The sequence below is a fragment of the Gossypium hirsutum genome, chromosome A03 (assembly GCF_007990345.1).
Source record: "Gossypium hirsutum isolate 1008001.06 chromosome A03, Gossypium_hirsutum_v2.1, whole genome shotgun sequence".
Classification (NCBI taxonomy): Eukaryota; Viridiplantae; Streptophyta; class Magnoliopsida; order Malvales; family Malvaceae; genus Gossypium; species Gossypium hirsutum.
Window position 1 is genome coordinate 8,496,035 of NC_053426.1, and position 6,780 is coordinate 8,502,814.

Here is a 6,780-nt window from a genome sequence, read left to right on the forward strand (position 1 = left end):
CTTTGATGTATCAAATCACGTGGTTTACTACAGAGGATATAACTATCATAACATTCATCTCTATATATACTTTTTTCCATGATTTCTCATTATTGTTTGTTTGTTTTCTAAGAAAAGTAAAAAAAGAGGAAAAAACTAACAATTACTGCATGTTTTTATGTTGTTGTAAGTGTTGTGTGGTTTTAAAGATGGGGAGAAAATGAGTTCATGGGGTCGCTTGCATTGGGAGGCAAGGGGACATTGCATGGTGTGTGGTTTAGCCGTGTAGGCCATGATCAAGCTTCCACTGCTTTTTGACAACTTTTTTACTGCTTTATCAACACTTGCTGGGTCTGAGTGACAACAAATTCGATACCCCTTAGGAAAGGTATCGGGTATAAATATTATGGATGAAATATATATAATTTTATTTTTGTTTAAGAGTTTGACTTGACTCAATTATGAATTTAATTAAAAGAAAAAAAAAGAAGAGAAAATTGTTGCTGCTTTAGGATATCTTCCAAGGAAGCTGCTGCCAGTATCAATGGTATCTAAATGATTGTCGAGGAAACTTGAAAATATTGTTTCACAAGCAATATCATTGCCTTTGATTTTTCTTGGCTTTCTTGTTATTTATCATCAATCATAATTGACTCCATCATTATAGAGTGTTTGACAAAATGGGAAAGCCCAAATCATGATGCTTACTCAATTTTGTTTATCCAAAATTATATCAACTAAACAATAATACATAATTAAAAAATTAAAATTAAGTTTACGCAATTTCATTTTTAACTGTTATAATTTGATTCATTTTCCTTAATTAAGTGAACAAAAATTCTTTATTGTACTCTTCTTGTGCCCCACTTATATGTGTCTTCTTTATATTTTTCCTAATCGTTTATTTTCATGGAATATTTTAATTAATTTTTTTAAAAATTACATTCTAGCATTTTTTTTCTCTCTTTTCTGCACCTTCCACAACCAAAACTCCTTCATCGAAATTGGATGGTTATGGCCTTCACCACGATGAAGTGGTCAAGGAAATCATTAGAGCTGTTGAGACTATTGTTTTCTTTTGTTAACCATGGAATCTCTCTTCATCTTCTTAAATCCCTTAAAGATATATTGCAGAAAAAGGGATCTTTTATACACTCATCATATTGATTTTTCAAACTAAGTTCTTTTCTATGACAGTGAAAATTCTTTTCCCCAAATTTTACTAATTTGGTTGATTGATTGTTCAAAGATAAAAGGAATATTCTATTTTCATCTTTTTTAGCCTATTAATTTCTCTTGGATTAGAAGAATAATTCTTTGATATTTCAAACTCTTTCTTTTTTTTTATTTATAAAATTAAAAGAAATTATTTGTTACTATTAGCAAAAACGTCGTTGTTAAGAGTAGAAACAACACAAAGAAATTGATGCCTAAGTTGGTGATCACTTTCCCAGGCACTAAATGAGAAAATAAAAAAAAATACATAGAACAAACGGAGCTGATTACGTAGTTTGATTATCCTACGTCTGCGAAGTTTAACTCAGTGAAAAGTATGTACTTTCTTCAACAATTACAATGTGAACCTACTCAATCACACACATCATAATCGTTTCCCTCACCCTTGCATTTTGAATATACAAATCTTTCACCACTATGATCACCCCCTGTAACCACAGCAAGTAAAACCACGTCAACAGGTTTTACTTTAAGAGTAACACTTTTACTCAAGTATTCTCTCCAGAACAGATTAAGTGCCTGATTATCCGTATATTTTCTTATGCAAGTCTCTCAAATATATAGACTTGATTTCGAGACTTGCTTACAATCTAAGATCTAATACAATCCTAATAAAATAGTAATTCTGTTAATAGAAAATAAAATATATGTGGACTTTTGGTAGCTCAAAATCGTGATTCAATCTAAAGTCCATAATGAAAGGGATTACTTTGAGAAATTTCAATTCAAATCAATTACCAATATTCGTACTCCATAGCAGCATGATCTCCCATGAAAAGCTAAATGCTCACCAAGAAATCAACATAGCCCAAACATAAGGTTCAATAAATTGTCAACAGCTAAATATGGAAACTGCCTCCCCACATATTTGGTGGGAAGGGAAGTGGGCACTCCCTCTGGCACCAAATTGTCAGCTTCATTTTTTTAACAATCTCCCCCTTTGGTAATTTTTTTAACAAAACTCATAAGGCAAGAAGCAAGAATCATCAATCAACATAATCTCCCCCTTTAAAATATACAAATTAACTTAACCTAAGTTATAAAATAATCAAACAATCAATCATCAATGCTAAAATAAATTTGCATTAACAACTAACCATAAATAAGTATAACTTAGTAAGTTGCAAAAGCAATGCATCGATGAAACTAAACACTATATCATAGAAAAAATGAAATCCAAGTTCATCTCTAACAACATAAAGAGTAGCAACATAAATACCTTATAGTTATCCAAAAGCTGTAAACATAAAGAAGTTCAGAAAGAAAATAAAATAAAACTCTCCACCACCAAGCAAGCACTAACACCTTCTTCCTTCTTTCCTCCCCTTATTTCATCATTTCTCTCCCCTTTTTGTTCTATATAGTTTCCAAACTAGGAAACATCTTCAGACCCTTGAATAGTTCTAGTTAAGGCCCTATGTTTATCAATAAGCTTATTAACAACCTTTGTTTTAGCCCTGAGCTTATCTGTAACACCCCTCACCCATCTCTATAGCTGGAATCGGATTATAGAATGCTACGGTAATTAACAAAACATGATTTACTTCAAAATTCAAAAAATTAGTCATCACATCTCAATCATTCGAACGAACATGTTTTTCATACAAATTCGAGCTTAAATTGAGCTTACAAAAGCTCTTAAACTAACCCGGAATCAAATAAGGTCTTAATTGAAAATATAACAAAAAGTAAGTAAATTTTAGAAAACAAGGGTCACACGATCATGTATCCAGACCGTGTGATAGACTGTGACTTCGTGTGCCTGAGTCACAAGATCATGTGGCCAAGCTGTGTAACTAATTGAAATCATGTGGAAGGGCGTCACATGGCCATATTGCCAGGCCGTGTGGACCTAGATGCAAAATTTTCAACTTAAAGTCACACGGTCGTGTTTTTGGACCGTGTAACAAATTGAGACTGTGTGGTAAAAAAATTAGCTTCCTTTAATGGTCATACAATTGTGTCACCAATCCGTATGGAGACACATTGCAGTGTGCTAGACCATGTACAGCATAAAATGACTTTTCATGCAAATTACCTAATTCAAGCAATTACAAACACATATCAATGCTTATAATCAAAGATATACCTGTTCAAATTATGTTAAAACACACACTAAAACATGGCATAATTTTCTAACCAATATGCCGCAAGGCACTATTACAACTAATAATCAATACTAAAGTTCATCTTATTTCATACCAACATTGAATGGCTAACGTATACCTTAAATACAATCATATGCCAATTTTCATACACTTATTATGGACTCAATCTCACCATTTCAAATACATACCAATATAACCACCTATAAGTTCTGACACCAAAAACCATTTCATATACTATGCCTATAATCTCCTAAATCAACATCACACTATAATGCCATATGCTCCAACCAAAAGACCACCTAACCAAGCATACAATAATATATTCTAACTTACTAAATATCTATAATATTCCATCACATACCAATTCAATAACTACATACAAGGCTTTTATTTTAAACTATGATCAAACATATCAATATACTAACAAGTTCACATACTTCGAGCAATCACAAAACATATTTTACATTTACAAAACAGTTATATACAATTCAACCTTATTACATGCCGTATAACCGAAATAAAATGATTTCAAAATCTACCAAAAGGTGGCTAGATAGTGTAATCCTCGAGCTGATCTGATCGTCGAGTTTTGCAAAATGATAACTACAAGAAAACATAAAATGAAACAGAGTAAGCTTCAATTAAGCTTAGTAAGTTCATAGGTTGGAAACAATATAACAACCTTAACTTCCACAATTAACTAACATTTTACCTTGTTACCACAATTCATACCAATAGGTGAGTTTATCACATTCAATTCATATAACCTTCCATTCTAGACAAGTTAATCCAAAACCAAGCCAAGTCATCATATCAATATCATAAACAAATTTTCAGATTATTCACTTATCCTTTACTACATTAAACTCGTTTACCATTCATTCAATCTATTAACAACAATAATTCAACCTGATGAACCATTATGAACAAATACGGATACTCAGTTATCCACCCAAAACATGTCTGAATGCTCAAACGAGCTTAACCATCCAAGAACATGCTTGGGCACTGAGTGCCGAGCCCGTAGGCTACACATCCTCCCCCAGAAACATGCCTGAATCACTGTAAATATAACTCGGTAATCTCTAATAAATGCTGGATTCCAGTACATTCAGTGAACATATATTCATATCATCTGTCATCAACTCATATCATATAAAACCTGTAAAGCATGCAAATAACCCCATTGGCATGCCAATTGAATCCTCTCTTATGTTCATATGGGCTCAATACATGTAACAATCTGTCACATTTCAATTAAGTCATTTTTCTGACCTTTGCATCAATTACAACATTTAAGTTTACATCCAAATATTCCAATTATATAATTTAACATAAATATTGGAAAAAATAAATAGAACTATATCGTATGAGCTTACTAGGAAATAATAGCAATAGAAAAAGTATCAGGGGCTAATCTTCTATTTTTCATTTTCCTCGATTATCTATTGGTTGATCCATTTCTTGATCTATACGACAATTCATTTCAAATTATTAGTTCTAAATACCTTATAACATTTTTATTTAATGCATATGACCTCTCATTGTCATTTTTCACAATTTCCTTAAAGTTTTTCATTTTATTCTATTTAGTCCCTAAAACCATAACAAACATATTTTTCACAATTAAGCTCCCAAACTTTAAAAATGAATTCATTATCATTTCTTTACAACTCTCAAGCATCTAAATTTACAAGAATTTCATTCCAATTTTAGCATATTATCATTTCAGTCCCTAAACTCGTAACCAATTAAATTCACTTTACAAAATAGTCATATTTCATAACAAAGCTTTAAACTTAACCATTAACATCTAAAAAGCTTTAAAAACAAAAGTGGTAACTTTTCACAACTTTGACAGTATTACAAAATAGTCTCTTGGCTAGTTAGATTAAGCTATAACAATCTTAAAAACATAAAAAATGGACTTTAGAAATACCCACATGCAAAGGTCGAACCTCAAGCTTGAAAAACAATGGCTTCCTTTGGTTTTAGGTTGAAGAGACAGTGAAGAGAACCATGAAAAAGATGATGGATTTTGTTTTTATGTTTTAACCCTTTTCATAATTACTATTTTAACCTTAGTTTACATATAAATTAATAAAAATAAATATAAATCATCCATATAAACAATTATGGTACGATTTCCATTTAAAACCATCCAATTATGTTTTTAAACCTAATTAGCCCACATAAACTAATACCAATTAACTTTTATGGTTATTACGATTTAGTCCTTGTACTTTAATTAACTATTCAAACATCAAATTATCGAACCAACTTTAATACAACACTCTAATGACCTCATAAGTAATAATATTTATGAACTTACTTATCAAAATTGTAGTACCAAAACCACTGTTTCCAACGCCATTAAAAACAGGTTGTTACATTATCACAATGCTTTTGGAGGAAATCAACAAAAGCTTCTAAGTCTTCAACAATCCTAGCTTGGATGCCTTTTGAAATGGGAGTAGTGCCTGCGGGAGTGGGCATCTCTTGATTTTCTTCTTTTTCCCCTACAAATTAAACCCTTAAAGCTTGAGCTTTGCCTGGCTCATTGAACACATGTTTTCCTTCTAACCACTTATGAGAAAAATTCCATTTAGCACAGTTTTCTCATAAGTTTCCTTTGGCATGACAATTTCAAATTCTTGGGAGAACAAAATTCTGAAGATGAGGGGAAAATATGGCAGCAAGAACTTCTCATAGAAAACACCAACAAACTTAGTTATTTCATCAAAAATTATTTGACTTAAGTTAAACTCAACCATCTTTACCACTTTGCTTAGAAGAACAACCACTTTTTTTTTTGTAATGGAATCTCTTTAGTTATTGAGAAGCCAATTTCTAGTGGCAATTGCAAATAGAGTAGCATACATAGGTTCAAGTGAAGAGGCTCGAATAGTACCTTGTTTTGGCCAAGTGGGGTGCAGATGATTTGTTACACCCCAAAAATTAGGTTAGAAGAAATTGGATTAGTGAAACCAAGAGTGACCACGTTTTGAATTTTTAGCTAAGATTGTGAAAAGTATGTCAAATAAATTAATTTGGTTTAGTGGATAGGTGTTGTGTTTTTGCGTGAGAGGTTATGGGCTTGAATCTTTCCTTTGAATTTTTGTTGTTTTTGCCCTAACCTCTATTTCTAATCCTTTGGCATTAATAATATTTCCAGTCAACTAATATTAAAAATGAGTTTATTGGTTCTGTGGTAAGGTGCTTATTAACTTACCATTTGGTCTTATGTTCGAATCTTGTGTTGTGCAAGTTTAGAAATATTTTTATTCCCTTTCTGGAAATCTAATGGGGATTGGTTAGGTAAGATTCTATTCTATTTTATTTTTATTTATTTATTTTAAAAAATAAGATATCAATTTTTCAAAAATTTCTCTAAAATTTACGCTCTTTTCCCCACTCTCTTCTCTCTTACTATTGTCGTCCCTTTGTTTTTCCAAAA